Below are 20,602 nucleotides of genomic sequence, written 5' to 3'. Positions count from 1 at the left end.
TTACAGACGAGGGAACTGAGGCCCAGAAGTGAAGTGACTTGCCCAAAGTCACACAGCTGACAAGTAATGGAGCCGGGATCAGAATCCACGACCTCTGACTCCCAAGCCCGGGTACTTTGTGCAGAGCACTGTTCTAAGTGCTTGGGAGAGTACAGAATTAGGAGGACAGGTATTGAACGCCCATTTTACAGATGAGGAAACTGAGGCACAGAGAAGTTGTGACTTAACTCAAGCTCCATGCCAAGGGGAAGACCTACAAGGCTGTGGGGGTCCCAAGCTCTGTGGCTATGAGATCTGGCTATCTGGCTATGACATATACAGAATTAGCCTATATGTTCCCAGCTCATAATAAGCTTACAGTCTAGAGTGGGCGCGTGACCAACATTTCTCTCCATGTTGTTAGCATGTCGAGATAGATCCTCCTGGCACTAAAAGATCTGTCCCACACAGGGACTCTTCCCCTCCTTCCTTCCTCCTCCCCTCGTTCCTTCCTCTCCCCCTCGTCCCCCTCTCCATCCCCCCATCTTACCTCCTTCCCTTCCCCACAGCACCTGTATATATGTATATGTGTTTGCACATTTATCTATTTATTTATTTATTTATCTATTTATTTATTTATTTATTTTACTTGTACATATCTATTCTATTTATTTTATTTTGTTAGTATGTTTGGTTTTGTTCTCTGTCTCTCCCTTTTAGACTGTGAGCCCACTGTTGGGTAGGGACTGTCTCTATATGTTGCCAACTTGTCCTTCCCAAGCGCTTAGTCCAGTGCTCTGCACACAGTAAGCGCTCAATAAATACGATTGATGATGATGATGATGATGACTCTCTGTTTCAACACTGGGCAGCCTGATCATCTCGAAACCTTTGCTCGAGGAAACCAATCCTGGCCTGTCAGATGGATCTGTTCACACCAATGGCGGTGGTATTTGTTAAGCACTTACTAAGTGCCAAGCATCATCATCATCATCATCAATCGTATTTATTGAGCGCTTACTATGTGCAGAGCACTGTACTAAGCGCTTGGGAAGTACAAATTGGCAACATAGAGAGACAGTCCCTACCCAACATTGGGCTCACAGTCTAAAAGCGGGAGACAGAGAACAAAACCAAACATACCAACAAAATAAAATAAATAGAATAGATATGTACAAGTAAAATAAATAGAGTAATAAATATGTACAAACATAAATACCATTTATGCCATAAGTGCTTAATAAATACCATTATTATTATTATTACCTGCCTATTTACTTGTTTTGGTGTGTCTATATGATGATGATGATAATGATAATGGCATTTGTTAAGCGCTTACTATGTGCAAAGCACTGTTCTAAGCGCTGGAGCAGATACAAGCTGATCAGATCAGACACAGTTCCTATCCCACACGGGGCTCTCTGTCTCCCTACAGACAACTGCAGTCACTTTGTCTCTATAGTGTTTATCCTGCTCATCTGGTAGAAGCCCTTTCATGTCACCATTCAGCAGCTGTGTGGGTATACTGCTATTATCCATTCTCATCGCATGAGCAGCCCGGCAGAGCTGTGTTACTGGGAGCACTGCCTCAGTGCTGATGAGTTGATGATTCCGAAGTGTTGTGTTTAGTAATCTCTTCCTGCCGGGCCACGCTGACTACGGTTCACACGTGGTGGCTGACGAAAAGGCTCAAGAAGCTGAATGTGTTTTCTGTACAAGGGCCGGATCTCACAGCCACAGAGCTTGGGACCACCACAGCCTTGTAGGTGTTCCCCTTGGCATGGAGCTTGACTTAAGTCACAACTTCTCAGTGCCTCAGTTTCCTCATCTGTAAACTGGGCGTTCGATACCCGTCCTCCTTCCTATTTAGACCATGAACCCCATGTGGGACAGGTCCTGGGTCCAACCCCCCCTCCATCACCCCATCTTACCTCCTTCCCTTCCCCACAGCACCTGTATATATGTTTGTACATATTTATTACCCTATTTATTTATTTTACTTGTACATAGCTATTCTACTTATTTTATTTTGTTAGTATGTTTGGTTTTGTTCTCTGTCTCCCCCTTTTAGACTGTGAGCCCACTGTTGGGTAGGGACTGTCTCTATATGTTGCCAACTTGTACTTCCCAAGAGCTTAGTACAGCGCTCTGCACAAAGTAAATGCTCAATAAATACGATTGATTGATTGATTGATTGATTGATTGTATCTACCCCAGCGTTTATAACAGTGCATGACACATAAGTTCCTTGTAGATGGTCCCAAGCCAGGCCAGCCTTGTAGATTCTGCTTCCTATCTCTTGGCCTACCTGTGCGTCACTGGCTAGGCTGCTGCCTAAGTAGTTGAATTACAGTACGACACTAAAAGACGTTGCGAGTTTCCCCAACTGAAGGCAGGTACCTAACATTAGTTTTTATTGATTTATTTATTTTACTTGTACATATCTATTCTATTTATTTCATTTTGTTAGTATGTTCGGTTTTGTTCTCTGTCTCCCCCTTTTAGACTGTGAGCCCACTGTTGGGTAGGGACTGTCTCTATGTGTTGCCAACTTGGACTTCCCAAGCGCTTAGTCCAGTGCTCTGCACACAGTAAGCGCTCAATAAATACGATTGATGATGATGATGATCAGTAGTCTGTGCTGACTCTGCAAATGTATTCATAACCATGGGCCTATCTTTCGGTCTATGTGCAATTAAGTCATCTGCATTTATATCTTTTGATGGGACCCGCTAAGCTGGATGAATTTCCTAGAGGCTTGACTCCAGCTCCCAAATCTGCCAATGCCCCCTGAAGCTTAGTAGCATGGATTAGGTTGAACAGAGTCAGACCTCCAGGCTCTCCTCTCTCTAGTCCCCAGAATATGTGAGACCTCGTGCTTTGCTGTGGTGTAGAAGACTGTAATGTTTTAGCCAAAGTATTTGTCTTAACAGCAGATAGATGGATGACATACACAGAGCACCTACAGAGTGCAAAGCACCATACTAAGCATTTGAGAGAGGAATATTCTCTGCCCTCTAGGAGTTTAAAACCTAATCAATCAATGGTATTTATCAAGAGCTTACTATTTGCAGAGCACTATACCAAGCACTTGGGAGAGTACGAAACAACAGAATTAATAGACGCATTAGCTGCCCATTAATGAGCTTACAGTCTAGAGGATCAGTAAGCGCTCAATAAATATGATTGACTGAACAGACAACAGTTCCTAGGTGTAATTTCCACCACCTCATCGAGTATGGGGGCTGCTCTCAGCCTCTCCCCTTGTTTCTATGTGTCATCACTGTCAGGAAAAAGGGCATGAAGAAATGGTACATTGGCGAGACATATGGTACCTGTATTTCAATGTCTGATAAACAGGCTGATTAAATGTAGACAGCGAGTCATAAAAAAATGACTAATGTACACTCAGGTAAAGGAACATGGGAGCCCAAGGAGAGGCCACCTATGCATGTGCAATTTTAGACAAATAACAGGGCACCCATTTGTGGCGGAAATGGAGAGAAAGCTAATAAGTTACTCATTCATGAGGAAGTATGAGTCCATCTTGAGAAACCTCTGAAGGACTAATGAGTGGCAGACCACTCTCTCACTTTTCTATTTATCATTCAGAAATTCGAAGGAAAAAAAAAACCCTTTCCCTTGAATATTAGATCTTGTGACAGGGAAACTAGCACAGTCAAGAGCCTACTCAAAGTCTAGTGGGCAAGACTTAAGATAAAACTTTGAATTTAATTCTGGGAATTGGGCTTTTATATAGAGCCCAAAGCACTTTCACACCAGGCTGTCTCATTTGGGGTCACGGAATCTCCAAGAGGAAGGAAAAGACATGTATTATTATTCTCAATTTGCAGGTGAAGAAACAGGCCCAGAAAGATTTAAGTGACTTACCTGAGGTTACACAGCAGGCCCAGGGACAGAACTGAAAACGAAATCCAGGTTTCATGGCTCTGGCATAGCGTTACAGGAACAGAATCATTCAACTGGGTCATTAATTCTTCTGTTTCTTGGGTAGCCGACCTCCTCTGGAGAGAATGAAGAATTATGAATTAACGATTGAAAACGATCTGATATGGATTATCCAACACCACAAAATTGTCTTCTTCTTTAGTTCCACTTACCAGGGCTAGCAAGATAGGCAACCAGGTTAAATGGTATGTTTAATTTGCTAACGTAAGTGTATTAATTTTTATATAAAAATTTAATATTTATATACACACCAATTCAGACAACTATACACTAAATAACAGCAAAGCTACATGTACTTTTCACAAAATTAATGATAGAAAATAATCCCAATCAGCTAACTACCTAATTCCAAATTTTGACATCACACCTACCGTCCAAACAATTGAAGGTTCAGAAACAGAAATACTCCAGGTCCCAAGCTCCTTTTTCCCCACAACTCTCTACAAAATGGAACCTACTTTCTATTTAATGACTGCTTTCTTCCCCTTTCTTAATAATAATAATAAAAATAATGGCCTTTGTTAAGCACTTACTACGTGCCAAGCACTGTTCTAAGCGCTGGGGAGGATACAAGGTGATCAGGTTGTCCCACGTGGGGCTCACAGTCTTAATCCCCATTCTCCAGATGAGGTAACTGAGGTACAGAGAAGCTAAGTGACTTGCCCAAAGTCACACAACTGACAGTTGGCAGAGCCGGGATTTGAACCCATGACCTCTGACTCCCAAGCCAGGGCTCTTTCCATTGAGCCACTCTACTTCTCTAATAATAGAAAACCACTTTCTGCCCATGAAACCCAGAATAGGGCAAGTTCCATTACCGGTGAGCCCCTAGTAGAGGAAGAGAGAGCCCCAAAGCTGTGAGGAGTGACATCTGGGCACCAGGGGAGAAAGGGAAATCAATCAATCAATCAATCAATCGTATTTATTGAGCACTTACTGTGTGCAGAGCACTGTACTAAGCGCTTGGGAAGTACAAGTCGGCAACACAAAGAGACAGTCCCTACCCAACAGCGGGCTCACAGTCTAGCAAAAACAAGGGAAAAAAACAAGGTGGCAGGTAGGGATGATTCACAGGTAGGGGTGATTTGCAGGTAAGTGTCACACTATCATTTCTGAGCAGTTGGATACAAGGTCTGCTCAATATCCAGTGGCTTTTTTAGGCGTTAAATCCAGTAGCATTTATCAAACATTTACTCTGTGCAAAGCACCATTTCAAGTGTTTGGGAGAGTACAATAACAATAAAGTTGGTAGATAGGATCCCTGCCCAAAAGGAGCTTGATCTAGAAGGAGAGAGAGACATTATAATATATTACAGATAGGGGAAAGGGTTATTCGCATATAGGTGTTGCGCTATCATTTCTGTGCAGCTGGATAAAACATCTGCTCAGTAAATACCCAGAGTAGTTATTGAGTGCTTTCTCAGTGTAGAGCATTTTCTCAGTGTATAGTACTGTACAAAGTACTCAGCAGAGAATGGTACAATTTACCCAAGCAGACATCCTTGGTACGCAGGCAGGCAGAAGTCAGAGAAATAAAAGCCAACTGCAGCTAGCACCTCCAGTTCCCCTGTGTTTTTTTGTTTTTTCAGTGGCATGTGTTAAGCACTTACTATGGGTCAGGCACTGTACTAAGCACTGGGGTAGATGCAAGATAGTCAGGTTGGATACAGTCCCTGTTCCACAGTCTTAATTCCCATTTTGCAGATGAGGCAACTGAGCCACAGAGAAGGTAAGTGACTTGCCCAAGGTCACACAGCAGGATCAGAACCCAGGTTCCTCACACCTCTACCTCCATATTTACTGAGCGCTTACTGTGTGCAGAGCACTGTACTAAGCACCACCAAAGACAGCTGGTGTTTCTCTTACCTGCTTCTGCCTCTGCTCCTGCTGCATGGCGTAGTGGACAGAGCACGGGTCTGTATCCACTACTTGTCTGCTGTGTGGTCTTGGGCAAGTCACTTCACTTCTCTGTGCCTCAGTTACCTCAACTGTAAAATGAGGATTTAGACTGTGAGCCCCACATGGGACAAGGACTATGTCCAACCCAATTTGCTTGTATCCACCCCAGCACTTAGGAGTAGTAACAATAATAATAATAATGGCATTTATTAAGCACTTACTATGTGCAAAGCACTGTTTTAAGCGCTGGGGAGGTTACAAGGTGATCAGGCTGTCCCTCGGGGGGCTCATAGTCTTCATCCCCATTTTACAGATGAGGCAACTGAGGCCCAGAGAAGTTAAGTGACTTGCCCAAAGTCACACAGCTGATAATTGGCAGAGCTGGGATTTGAACCCATGACCTCTGACTCCAAAGCCTGTGCTCTGTCCACTGAGCCATGCCCATAGTAAGAGCTTAACAAATACCACGGTTACCTACAAGAGGAACTTCTGTGGGCCCAACTGATCTTTTGTTGGCAGGTGACATTTGTGACCTATTAGAAGTGGTAGTGCCCATATTTACCGAACTCCCACTGGGTTCAAGACATTCTACTTAAACTGTCCATTTCAGAACATATTCATTCAATTGTATTTATGGATAGGTTAGCTTAGACCCACTTCCATGGTTAGCACAAGATTTAAACTCCAATGCAGCTGTTTTAGAAATGGGGTACTTGCAACATCAGGATTGGTTCATCATCTCTGTGCTTACAAAAATACATGGAAAATAGAAATCTCATTCTCATCCTCCAAAGGAGTTGGTCCCACATGCAAACAATACCCCTCAGTCAGTCAGCCAGCCAGCTATCTGTTTACAGAGACCCTGCCTGACCAGGCTCCTGGAAGACAGTTTTCCTGGCTCCCAGGTGGGAAGCAGAAAAAAGTAGGTTGGGTAAATTGCACATTGTTGCGCACTAAAAATTCGTCTGCCTGCCAAAAAATACTTCAGGATGGAAAAAAATCCGTTCTCTTATAGGCCAGATTACTCTCCAGGGGCTTTAGCAAGCAGAAGGAGGCTGTTTATAACAACTCAGCCCCTCAGGCAAAATGGCACTTCTCTTCCTTTCCTTCTACTGTTTCCCATACCTCAGAGCCTAAAGAGTTCTGCCCTCCTCCCCCTCATCCATACCAGCAGATTCAGAATGCATCCCATGATTTTCATGCTTTCAGGGAGGAGGGGGAAGGAGGTGGGGTTTTTTGAGGCGATGGGAAGATGACCAAATCCTGGAGCGAATGAGTGAGTTGGGATTTTGTCTGCTCCATTTTCCACAACACCCCAGGTTGCCTTCTCCACACATCAAGAACAAACTGAACTATTCCTCTCTCTCGATTCTCCCACGCCCTGCCCACTGCTCACACCATTCCCCCTGACAGGAACACCCTCCCTCTTCATTTCACTAAGCCACATCCCTGCTGCCCTTCAAAACCCTTCCAAAAGGCCACCTCCTCTAGGAGGTGTTCCCCGATTGACCCCCTCCCTCCCCCCAAATCAGTCAGGACACCCCACTGGCTTTCACAGAACTCACGTATTTGCTACTGATTTATTCACGTCAGTCTACTATTCAAATGCATTCTCTCACTTGTCACTAAGGTGTCTTTATGAATTAATCAATGGTAGTCATTGAGCTCTTACCGTGTGCAGAGCACTGTAATAAGCACGTGGGAGAGTACAACAGAGTTGGTAGACATGTTCCCTGCACACCACGAGCTTACAGTCTAGAGAATCTGTGACAATTGTCAACAGATTGTAAACAGTTTTTAGACTGTGAGCCCACTATTGGGTAGGGACTGTCTCTATATGTTGCCAACTTGTACTTCCCAAGCGCTTAGTACAGTGCTCTGCACACAGTAAGCGCTCAATAAATACGATTGATAATGAATTGTCCCTCTGGTAGGTTGTCTGCTCTCTGAAGGCAGGAACTGCATCTTCCATATCTTCAGTATGATCGGAAAGAATGTAATATAGGACTGCTCAATCCAAGAAAAATGGGGCCTAAAGAAGTGAAGCGATTTACCCACCCTGGGACTGAACTTGTAGTGGGGGGAGAAAAAGACAAAGTTTTCTTGAAAAAAAATACAATTTCCCCTGAACAAAGTGGGAAAGTTGTGTGGAGAAGGATCTCAACAACATTCCCATCCCAAGGGTCTCAACTCCTGACCCTCCCACCTCACTCTTCTGGCACTAGGGGAAGATGCCTTGACCCCAGTCGAAGTTGAGAAAAGGGGAAGTTATCTTTAAGTCACACAGGCCTCGGCCTCAGAAATCTCGCCTACTCCCAATCACTGGGAAAAGCCCATCCTGGGAGGAGCCGAGGGAGGCCGGAAGCAGGCTTTGTGATTCCCAGGCTCCCCAGGCCTCCCTATCAATGACTCTGATTGCCTGGATTGTCTTTGTCCAGAAACGCTCTGGGCATGTTACTCCCCTCCTCAAAAATCTCCAGTGGCTACCAATCAATGACTCTTTGAGGGTTTAAAGTTTCAAACATACATACACCCCTCTCCCTACACCCCCTTTCCTGCCATAGTAAGAAGAATCCCCTCCTTGGCAGGAGACAAGGAATGGGAGAAACCAACTATGGATGAGCAGTGAATATGTCTACCAACTCAGCTTTGTTGTATTCTCCCAAGCGCTCAGTACAGTGCTCGGCATAAAGTAAGCACTCAAATTCCATTCACTGATTCACTGGGCCCCAAACCAATCCACCACCACGGTGCAGGACCTTTTCAGAACATCAGGTAATGTTGGTTTAGACTGTCTGGGAAATTTGCATCTTCAACTGATGGTAAGGCTGAGGCTTGTTAGGTCACCTCTGGAAGCTCTCCTCTCTTATTCCTGTTTGAGAATGCCAGCCACTGAAACATTAACACTTAAAAATGTTGATTGTTTTCTGTTATTGTTTCCCTCCCAGATGGGTGGCTGGAACTGTGCTTAATTAGTGACTCTCCTATTTATTCTATCTGTAATTTATTTTAATGTCAGTCTCCGCTCCGTAGACTGTAAGCTCCTTGTGTGCCGGTTTCATGTCTGTGCAATGTATTCTCTCAAGCGCTTAGCAGAGTGCTCCGCACACAGTAAGTGTTCAGTAAATACAACTGGTAGACTCACCATTACGTGTTTCAAGTCACAAGTGTTAGCTCATGCCCCTCAGTAGAGGTTGAATTCATCCATGGGGATCTCCCTTCTGTCTTGAGAACAAAGACTGCAGCAGGCAAGTCAAAATTCGAGTCAATGTTTTCAACATTGCTTAGCAAGCGAAAGCATTCCAAGGTGTTTGTGTCTTCTCTTCCGGGTCAAGGCCTCACACGCTTCATTCCCAGAGATCCATCACAAGACATTAGAGCTCGGGCTTGAGGGAGCTACGCGACCTCCAGGGCACTGGCCTCTGGGGCGACGGACCAGATTAGGTTTTAATGCTAAACAGAGTCACAGTCAGAAGTATTGACTTTTGCAGGCAGAAATTTTTATCTGGGACTGGATTAACACGAGGGGGATAGTCCAACATTTTCTAATCCTCCTACCACTGCCTGCCAGGGCTGCCTTTAAAACAAGATATACTACACTAAAAAGGAAAATGGCCCCAACGTAATAAAATCAAAAATAGCCCCTGCCCCTGGCATATTTGTTACGTATCTTATCTTACACACTCAGGCGGTTCTCTCCTTTTCCATCCCACAAGGAGGGGGGTGGGGGCAGGCCTGTGTGAACTCTGTGGGCAGGCAATCATCCATCATCCTCACCACAAGAATTTTATGCACCCCTCCACGGTGCTGGGGAACCTCAGTTGAATGGCAGAGGGCACGGCCTCCTCCTTTTCTAGAGCGTCAGCTCCTTGAAGGCCCGGGGGAAAAAGCACCGCAGACAGCTTCAGCTCTCATGAACAGCTCTAGGAGGCTTCAATCCACTGGAGGGATCAACTGATCGATTGAACCACGATGTGTGCGTACTGTTCCTAGCCTGTGTGGCCCAAAGCGTTGGGGCCTGGGGAGGGACCTGCGCGGGACTGAATTTGCTCTTCCCACCCTTGGCCCTTCTCTCCCAAAGTGCGCGCCTGTAGGTGGGTTTAAACCCCCAAGCCTCTCATCTTGGGAGACGGAGGGGACTGGAAGGAAGAGCACAAAACTGGGAGTTACTGGAAAGACCTTAAGACTGGGAATATCAGGTGACCTAGGTTTTAACCCCACTTTCGTCACTTGTCTGCTGTGGGACCTCGTGCAAGTCGCTTGAGTTCTCTGTGCCTGTTTTCTCGTCTGTTCTCCATCCCGCTCAGCTTGTGAACCCCTCGGGGAGGAAGGGACTGTTTCAGATCTGATCGCATCTGCCTCAGAGTTGAGCACACAGTAAGTACTTAACCAATACTACAATTATTATTGTTCTGCTGCCAGCTCTGCCACGGGCCTACTAGTGCTACTACTAATAATTGTGGTATTTGTTAAGCACTTAGTACGTGCCAGGCACTGTACTAAGCACTGGGTTGGATACAGGCAAATCGGGTTAAACACAGTCACGGTCCCACATGGGCCTCACAGTCTCAATCCCTGTTTTACAGATGAGGTAACTGAGGCACAGAGAAGTGAAGGGACTTGACCAAAGTCACCCAGCAGGCAAGTGGTAGAGCCGGGGTTAGAACCCATGACTTTCTGGCTCCCAGACTCGTGCTCAATCCACTACACCATGCTGCTTCTCATCTTGGTCAAGTCACTTAACCCCTCTGCACTGACCCAGAGACTGTTTTTTTAATAGCATTTATTAAGCGCTTACTATGTGCAAAGCACTGTTCTAAGCGCTGGGGAGGTTACAAGGTGATCAGGTTGTCCCACGGGGGGCTCCCAGTCTTAATCCCCATTTTACAGATGAGGTAACTGAGGCACAGAGAAGTTAAGTGACTTGTCCAAAGTCACACAGCTGACAATTGGCGGAGCCGGGATTTGAACTCGTGACCTCTGACTCCAAAGCCCGGGCTCTTTCCACTGAGCCACGCTGCTTCTCGACTTGGATGAATGGTTTTAAAAATCCCCTTAGAAAATACAAAACCACCAAGTATTTGATTTCCAGGAGTGATCGATAAAGTTTTGTGCTCTTAGGTAGAGATTGTTCCTTCCCAAAAAGGGAGACATGGATTCAGAAGTCCTGGCTTCTCCCGCTTTCTACCTTGCACTTTTTTCTTGTCTAATTATATGGCTTCGTGGCCCCCAGTTTCCTCATTCACGTGGCACTGTAGAACAGTGACCTCATCTCCAGGCAGAAGGTACTATATAGGTTCAAAGGAGTATGAGAAAAGAAAGGGCATTCCTCTGAAATGTCAGGCAGTTTGTCAATGACGCAAACTGAAACGGAGTGAGAGAAAGAAGAAAAAACGAAAAAAGACACCTAAGCCTTTTCAAAACCAGTTGAATGACCAAGAGCAGTGTATGGCCACTGCAGAAAATTAGAGTATCATTAAAACTCTTTGAATCGCTCTTATAAGGACTCCTGTACACTGATGACGGTGCTCCAGAAGCACAAACACAAGATGGCATTATGGACAGTAGATCATTAGGGAATGATTTTCCGAATCAGTAGAGCATTAGTATCTGATCTTGAACATGAGGACCAAAGTTCTGTATCAGTCGCTACCCCTGACAAACCCTCCATACGGCTACGCATCTCCATCAGTGATTCTGAGCTGGATATTAGCACTGAAGGTCACCTAAGCAGGCAGCATGGTGCTCTAGACTGCGAGGAAATGGAACTAGAAATAATAATGTGAGTTATTAAGAATTTACTTTAGGCCTTTTGTGCCCTCTAGTTTGTGTCTACAGCTCCATGGACTGTACTCTCTCAAAGGACTTGGTATAGTGCTCTGCATTCAGTAAGTGTTCAGTAAATACCACTGATTATGCTCCTCAGCACTGGGCTAGGTGTTGATGCAAGATAAATCAGACCAGAAAAAGTCCCTGCCCCACCTGGGGCTCACAACCCAAGAAAGAAGGAGAGCCGATGTCTGATGTCAAGACTGCAAGCTCCTTTTGGGCAGGGAACGTGTTTACCAACCCTGTCGTATTGTACACTCCCAAGCACCTAATACAGTGCTCTGCACACAGTAAGCGTTCAATAAATGACTGATTAATTTACAGATGAGGAAGTGAAGTCCAGGTAGGTTAAGCGACTTGCTTGAGTTCACACAGGAAGCCTGCAGCAGAGCTGAGACCAGAACCCACGTCATCTGACTTACCAGCCCATGCCGTCTCCACTAGAACTGGCTGAGTTTGGGGTTAAAATTGGCATCAAGATTCAAATCAAAATGAGGTCTGAAGAAAACAATTGGGATAGAGCCAATCTTTAAAGAGCTGGAGTTACCCCAGGGGTCACACCTGACCGCCAGAGCCCTTCCATCCAGGCCAAGCTAAATATTAAATGGCAAGATGGGATCACAAGAAATGAGGTCCCGATGTCCAGTCATTTCACTAGCATCAGAGCAAGGCTTATCACATCATTTCCCACAGGCAGCTCAGGGCTTGACCCTGATAATAGGTATTTAGTGTCCTGTGAGAGCCCAGCTTGGAGTAAGCTGTGCTTTGACTCCATTTTCTATATGCCAAATCGGAGGAGCTGGTATTCAAAGGCAAAAACAACCACGGTAGTCCAATAGGCAGGGTCAGGGAAGGAGCAATCTCTGGACAACCCTTTCTTTCCTCCTCCTCATGGAAACAAAGGAAAAGGCTCAGCAGCACAATGGTGAAAGGGGGCAGGAGGGTGAGAGGGCGAGATCTGACTACAGGAAATTAAAACTCCTCATCACCAGGGAAGAAAATGCATCAGGCAAGCAACAAAATACTGAATGGTGACCTGGAAGGGACCTTGGCCCCACGAACACGTCAAACCAGACACACGCAAACACCAGACAGCGTGGCTTAGTGGAAATAGCATAGGCTTGGGAGTCAGAGGTTGTGGGTTCTAATCCCTGCGCCGCCACTTATCAGCTCTGTGACTTTGGGCAAATCACTTAACTTCTCTGTGCCTTGGTTACCTAACCTGTAAAATGGGGATTAAGTCTGTGAGCCCTATGTAGGACAACCTGATTACCTTGTAGCTACCTCAGTGCTTAGAACAGTGCTTGGCACATAGTAAGCATATAGAAAACACCATCATTAATATTATTAGCTCCTGAGAGAAATGGCAGTCCTGGGAAGGGCATCTATTTGGGAAGGAAGTCACCTGCCTCGCTGGGCTCCATCAATGGAGTAGAATGCCAGCTGATGCCAGCCCGGAATGAGCTTCACACCCTGCTGGGAAATGGCTTGCTCAGCAGCCCAGGTCAGTTGGGTTTTTTCTTATCGTTTTTGTTAAGCACTCCGTGTCAAGCACTGTTCTGAGTGCTGGAGTAGGAACAAGTTAATCAGACCATATAAGTCTCTATCCCACTTAGGGCTAAAAGTCAAGTAGGAGAGAGAACAGCTGTGGAATCCCCATTTTGCAGTTGAGGAAACTGAGGAAAAGAGTAGTTAAAGTGACTTGCCCAAGGTCACACGGCAAATAACTGGCAGAGCTGGGATTAGAACCCAAGTCCTCTGGCTCCCAGGCCTGGGTTTTATCCATTAGGCCGCACTGCTTCCCACTTGAGGGAGTGTGACACCTGCTGAATTGTCAGCATCACCTGCTGAGTCCAAGGTGAGCCTCAGCCCAGCTGGGCAGCGCTGGGGTGGGCTGACAGGATTGCAAAGCTAGGAGTTTGGTTCCCATCATTCCAGAAAACCCAACTCCCACGAGGGCTAATTGGGCTCTTCGCCTGAGTCTCAGATCCCCAAGCTCTGAGGGCCCTACTTGCCCCCAGAGCTCATTAATAACTTCTAGCCTGCAGGACTGCACCAGAGAACCAGAGGAACACCACAAATTATCCCCCAACACACGCTCAAGTGTCTCCCTAGTTGTCATGTGGCATCTCTGGGGACCGTGGCTACCTCACGATAGCAGAATCGACCTTGAATTTTAAAGAAGGGAAACCCTGCTCATCAAGTCAAGCGGCTGAAGCAAGCCGTATGGAAACGACGGTGATCTAACTTGGAAAAATAAAGCCTCATAAAGTGGCTTTTAAGGGAAAGTTATTAAATTCTTTCAAACAGCTTAAGCAACAGCGCCTGATGGATTTGGACCTGTGAATGGAGTTGCAGGTGTACATCAAGTTCAGACATATGATTCAAATTAAATAGGTCCCAGGCAGGGTTGACAGCCTAATATTAGACATTACCATTCTTTCAGAGCGTTTTCTCCAAGGTCTGTGTACTTCACTGCTTGGCTTATATTTCATTTCTAAGTTGCCTCGAGTTCTTTGTTCTTTGTTTAATAAATGCCAGAAGACAAGGTAGGCCTGGGAAAGAGTACCAGAGCATGGATTATTGGGGAGGCAGTGAGGAGCCCTACGATGACAACAGAGCAGAAGAGAGGTGAGTGATTATTTCTTCCCCAAACACCAAGAACATGTACTCTGAGCAAGTATGGTGGGGTGGAGGGGGGTCCCTAGGATTTAAAGGTCCGCAGGTCTGTAGTTTCCAGGTAGCCTGTGGTTTCCAGACAGCCCCAACCAGAGTGACTACCGACAGCTCTCATGAGATCAGGCCCCTTTTTAGCCAATCTGGAAGCCACAGTTGTACATTACCCTCTGTACTTTAGGAAGGTTTCTTAGGGCAAAAGATGCCACATGCAAACACACACCCTCCCTCTCCCCTTCAACCCCGTCAACCACTGCATCTTCAAAACCCTTCTAAAATCCCAACTCCTCTAGGACACCTGCACTGATTAACCTCTCACCTTCCCAGCTTATTTTCCCTAACTACTGCCATTCCAGCATTTACACATCACCTATTTTCACACCTCCTCCTACTACAAGCATGCTGCACCACCCAGAGAAGCTTGCCTAATGGACACAGCACAGGTGTAGGAGTCCAAAGGACCTGGGTTCTAATCCCAGCTCCACAATTTGTCTCCTGTGTGACCTTGGGAAAGTCACTTCACTTCTCTGTGCCTCAGATGCCTCATTGGTAAAATGGGGATTAAGACTGTGAACCCCAGGTGTGACATGGACTGTGTACAACCTGATTAGCTTGTATCTACCCCAGCGCTTAGTACAGTGATTGGCACATAGTAAGAGCTTAACAGATACCAAAAAAAAATGGTTTGATAAAAGGAACTCAGATTATAAAATGCCTGTTGGTGTGGACTGGATGGGTTGCAGGGATAATAATGATAATTATGGTATTTGTTAAGCACTTTCTACGAGCCAAGCATTGTTCTAAGCACTGGGGTAGATACAAGGTTATCAGGTTGTCCCACGTGGGGCTCACAGTCTTAGCCTCCAGTTTACAGATGAGGTAACTGAAGCACAGATAAGTTAAGTGACTTGCCCAAAGTCATACAGCTGACAAGTGGCGGAGCCAGGATTAGAACCTGCGACTCCCCCAAGCCCGTGCTCTTTCCACTAACCCTGAGATTCTGGTGGCTCTGGTTTCAGAAGGAGCCAGGCCCCTGCTGGGAGTCCATTACAATCCAAAGCAGTCCCAGAGCCATTTCAGCCTTGCACGGGGGTTCCAGGTGATACCTGGGCTCTGTTCATCATCATCATCATCATCATCATCATCAATTGTATTTATTGAGCGCTAACTGTGTGCAGAGCACTGTACTAAGTGCTTGGGAAGTACAAGTTGGCAATATTTAGAGACAGTCCCTACCCAATAGTGGGCTCACTGTCTAAAAGGGGGAGACAGAGAGCAAAACCAAACATACCAAGAAAATAAATAGAATAGATATGTACAAGTAAAATAAATAAATAAATAAATAGAGAAATAAATATGTACAAACATATATACATATATACAGGTGCTGTGGGGAAGGGAAGGAGGTAAGATGGGGGGATGGAGAGGGGGGCGAGGGGGAGAGGAAGGAAGGGCTCAGTCTGGGAAGGCCTCCTGGAGGAGGTGAGCTCTCAGTAGGGCCTTGAAGGGAGGAAGAGAGCTAGCTTGGTGGATGGGCAGAGGGAGGGCATTCCAGGCCCGGGGGATGACGTGGGTTGGGGGTCGATGGCGGGACAGGTGAGAACGAGGTACGTTGAGGAGATTAGCGGCAGAGGAGCGGAGGGTGTGGGCTGGGATGGAGAAGGAGAGAAGGGAGGTGGGGTAGGAGGGGGCGAGGTGATGGACAGCCTTGAAGCCCAGGGTGAGGAGTTTCTGCCTGATGTGCAGATTGATTGGTAGCCACTGGAGATTTTTGAGCAAGACTTTTTTAGCTACAGAGAACAAAGGGGATAAATGAAATACAGGTCCTTCGCCTTGGGTGGCTGCAAATGCTCTAAAATGGAGTGGGGAGACCAGCAATGGGCCCACCTGAGGAAAGGTTGAAATGCTAGAGACAAGACAACAGAAGAGCTCAGGGACGAAAACAATAAATACTAAAAGAGCTAAGCTGAAGCACTCTGTTGCTACAGAAGTGGTTTTCCAGCTCCTTCCTTCCCAGGGAAGGTTGTCCAGAAACCTGCAGTCACAACAGCCATAGGCCTCCCCAATCTTCATCCTCTCCCACACTGTTCTGGTGAGGCAGGCTGTGACCCCAGGATGGCCCTAGAGGTGGGTGGAGAACGGAGCTGGTGTTGCCTGGTCTTTAGGATATTCCCCAAGCATTGTTCAGTTGTGACCCTCGTGAACCCCAAATCCAATCTTATCGATTGACGGTGTGTCACGCTAAGTGGAAAACACGCTGATTGCTGTGCCCTGAACCAGGGGCCCCTCATGCCCGAAGTGGAAGGGGAACGAGGAAGAGAAACCTGGACAGCTGACCCAGACCTGCCATTAATACGGTTCTGGGGAAAGAGCGAAAACAGTGGCAGTTCTGGTTTCAGCCCCTGGAGAACTCTGTCTTGGCAACTTGGGAATGTGGGGAGCCCCTGTTTTAAAAATATCAGTTTATTTTAAGTATACATGTCTTATGTAGTCAGAGGCTAAAAGAGACAAGGTGTTTGGGAGGTGGGGGAAAGGGTTGGGGGGAATCAGGGAGAGGGTCAGATGGAGGCTCCATTTTATTTAATAGGGCAGCCTTACTTTCAACTATTAAAAGGATGACAACTAACGAACAGTCTGTAGCAACGGCTAAACAGGGCACCAGTGACCTGCTTGGAGGAGAGTTGGGTACCCTCATCTTAAAGCATTGTATAAGTGACCGGATCACTCATTTCCAGGAATCAGAGACTGTAAAAGTAAGATAGTCTTGTGGTTTGGCACTCAGTGAGCTTAACTAAGGCAGTGCTGGTCGCTGCCAACATCTGCAAATTATTATGTACCGAAAAAAACCTCGGGCTGCAAAGCCGACGTCATCAGCTGGTTGCACCTACTGCTGAGTAACCGGGTGGAATTCTGGGACCGGAATGAAGCCAAGAGCCAGGCGCTGGGTTTACTAGCAAACTCGGCTTCCTTCAGACGAAAACTGACCGTCCTTCGGTTCCCGGCTCTCGGTCCACGTAGACAAGAATACACCCAATGTTTAGTAAAGTGTTTGCACACTTCAGGCGCTCAGTAAGTACAACTGGACAAATGAATGGCTGTCTCTGCTCATCGCCTGGAATCCTCACCTTTTCCAGCCACCTTTTATAGGTTTGAATGGTCAATTGGAATGATTTGCTAGTTACGGAGGCCTTATTTTGCTGAAATACTTGACAGCGGTCACAGAATTCAGCACAAGTCTTCCTCATGGCCATTTAGGCTAAGCAGATTTTGCGACTGACCCACTGAGGGAGCAGATGTTTGTCCATGGGACATCCTTACTCAACATCTGGTTTGGAAGTGTCACGGCATCTTCATTTACATTCATTTTCAAGCAAGCCGGAGTTCCCCTCAGGGCTGCTAAGACTATTAGCTGGGAATGTGTCATCAGTAACGTAATCATGGGAAACAACAGGTTATAGCCTTAACCACATGCTACGGGGCTGCTCTGCGTAGGTTCTTTCCTTCATGTCTAAATTGGGTGTTCAAGAGGTTGATCCAGAAGAGCTTCTAGTCATTACCACTCTGTCATGGCCTGAAGCAATCACCAAACACCTAAACCTCTGCAATATTCCTTTTTATAACTCATTTTTCCCATAATGATTACAGAAAGGTTATAATAATAATAATGATGATGGCATTTATTAAGCGCTTACTACGTACAAAGCACTGTTCTAAGTGCTGGGGAGGTTACAGGGTGATCAGGTTGTCCCACAGGGGGCTCACAGTCAACCCCCATTTTACAGATGACGGAACTGAGGCACAGAGAAGTGAAGTGACTGGCCCAAAGTCACACAGCTGACAACTGGCACGATTGGCAGAGTCAGGATTTGAGTCCATGACGTCTGACTCCAAAGCCCAGGCTCTTTCCACTGAGCCACGCATGACACCTAATTAAGTGGTGCTTTTTAAAGTGTGGGAATAAATGTTTCGGTCTAGAGTGACCATCTGTGTCCAGGAGCAAAAGCAGAGCAGTGCTGCATCTGGAGCCTAAGGGAGGGGGTAGAAGGTCTGGCGGAGGATGGATGGATTTCTCAGTCTCGGGTCCTGCAGGGTGGAATCCTCTCAGGTCAGGAGGCCAGGCACAACACAGCATGGCTTAGTGCTGAAAAGATTAGTGGATACAGCACAAGCCTGGGAGTCAGAAGGTCATGAGTTTTAATCTTGGCTCTGCAACCTGTCTGCTGTGTGACCCTGGGTAAGTCACTTCACTTCCTCTGTGCCTCGGTTACCTCCTCTGCAAAATGGTAATTGAGACTGCAAGCCTCAGGTGGGACAGGGACTGTGCCCAACCCTAAATACTTGTATCAAAGCAGCATGGCTCAGTGGAAGGAGCCCGGGCTTTGGAGTCAGAGGTCGTGGGTTCGAATCCCCGCTCCGCCACAAGTCTGCTGTGTGACCTTAACTTCTCTGAGCCTCAGTTACCTCATCTGGAAAATGGGGATGAAGACTGTGAGCCCCACATGGGACGACCTCATTACCTTGTTTCCCCTCCCCAGCACTTAGAACAGTGCTTTGCACATAGTAAGCGCTTAACAAATGCCATTATTATTATTATTAATATTATTATTATTATCAACCCTAGGACTTAGTATAGTGCCTGGCACACTATAAGTGCTTAACAAATACCACAATTCTTATTATTATCATCACTCATGGATACTGAATGGTGAGATGCTGGGCACATAGCAGAAGTCTATCCTAGTTGGCCTGAGCCTGGAGCCTTTCTCATATTCTCCCACCAATTCTCCACCCAGATCTCTGTCCACACAGGTGCCGCTCCTGTAGTTTATTTTAACATCTGTCTCCTCCCCTTCTTGAGGGGAGGGATCGTACCTACTGATTCTCTTGGACTCTCCCCAGCTCTTAGTACAGTACCCAGCACTTAGAACAGTGCTCCAGCATTTAGAACAGTGCTTTGCCCATAGTAAGTGCTTAATAAATGCCATCATTATTATTGCCCTGAATACAGTGGTTACCCCCTTCTAGACTGTGAGCCCGTTGTTGGGTAGGGACCGTCTCTATATGTTGCCAACTTGTACTTCCCAAGCACTTAGTACAGTGCTCTGCACACAGTAATGCTAAATAAATACGACTGAATGAATGAATGAATACCATCAATTGGTTGACAGATCGATTCCGAACCGAAGAAGTCAGTGGTGGGAACTGAGGCAGATGTGGGGGTGGATATTTCAAATAAAAATGCAAGAAATACAGCATATGTGGCCATTACTGTCCCAGAGAACAGACTAGCTGAAAACCGGACTACTCAGTGAAAAGCTAGATTGAGGCCAACCTGTCTCCGTTAATGCCAGGGCCAGCTTAACTGGTCCTTGGACTTTGGGCTTTATTTGCTAAGGAGAGACAGCACCAACTCCCCAGGAAATCAGTCTGGGAACTGAGGAGTGGCGTGAGACTCTGCCATCAGGCATCCCTTCTCTCTCTTCACTTCCAGCCGGCTCCCCTCCGGGAAGCCAAACTGGAGGAGCTGATCAGGAGGAGCTAGAGAAATGCAGGAGGCCAAAGAGTCGCTCTCTCTCCACGCCAGAGTCCACCCGATTCAGGCTGGATCCTTTAGGTTTTGGCTCCTCCAGCAGCAGCTCTGGGGGTCCTGACCCTCCCCAGAAGGCAGCTCAATTCTGGGCTCCTTTCCCAGATGTTCAGGCCACTGACCGGCAGGCCTGGCTTGGTCACCGCTTCTCGCTGAAGAGCAGCTTGAATTAATAATAATAACAATAATAATTAAGAGGAGTCTTGGGGCTGACCCGCTGTTCTTAGAACTTGGGGGATAAGGGAAGATCCCAAATGAGTCCATGACCACCTCACAAATGTCCTCTCTAGCCACATCGGGGCAAGGGAAAGGAGAACAGGAGAGGCTGTGAGCCTGGGTCACAGGAGGCACTGAGAAGAGGATAGGTAAAGCCTGGGGAGAGGGAGCAGTAGCAGCAGCAGCAGCAGGCAAAGACAGGCAGGCAAAGGGCCATAGGACTCCACCCACAGTCTGCTCCAGCCCACTTCTTGGCAATCAGTGGGGGACGTGACCTTTTGCCAGGAGGCATGCTGGAGTAGCCAACGCCCTGTCAATGGCTGGCATGTGCGATGATGGAGTGTGTTCTTAGGAAACCTACAGGGTGTGGGGGAGTGGGGAGGAGTGTCATGGCCACAAGTCACAATCATAAAATAGGGCTGGAATGGGCTGCCAGACTTCGTCTGA

General features: G+C 46.6%; 1 long non-coding RNA gene across 1 annotated transcript in view; it reads right to left on the bottom strand.

Moving 5' to 3' along the window:
* The window catches only part of LOC119940315, a 129,820-nt gene that overhangs the window by 25,858 nt on the left and 83,360 nt on the right, over positions 1 to 20,602 (bottom strand). Inside the window, exon 2 of the long non-coding RNA XR_005454906.1 lies at positions 3,871 to 4,004. This is a non-coding gene — a long non-coding RNA (uncharacterized LOC119940315). The remainder of the gene's footprint in view (positions 1 to 3,870; positions 4,005 to 20,602) is intronic.

The sequence above is a fragment of the Tachyglossus aculeatus genome, chromosome 18, assembly GCF_015852505.1.
Source record: "Tachyglossus aculeatus isolate mTacAcu1 chromosome 18, mTacAcu1.pri, whole genome shotgun sequence".
Classification (NCBI taxonomy): Eukaryota; Metazoa; Chordata; class Mammalia; order Monotremata; family Tachyglossidae; genus Tachyglossus; species Tachyglossus aculeatus.
The sequence above is the reverse complement of the archived record's forward strand: the minus strand, read 5'-3'. Positions and strand labels throughout refer to the sequence as shown.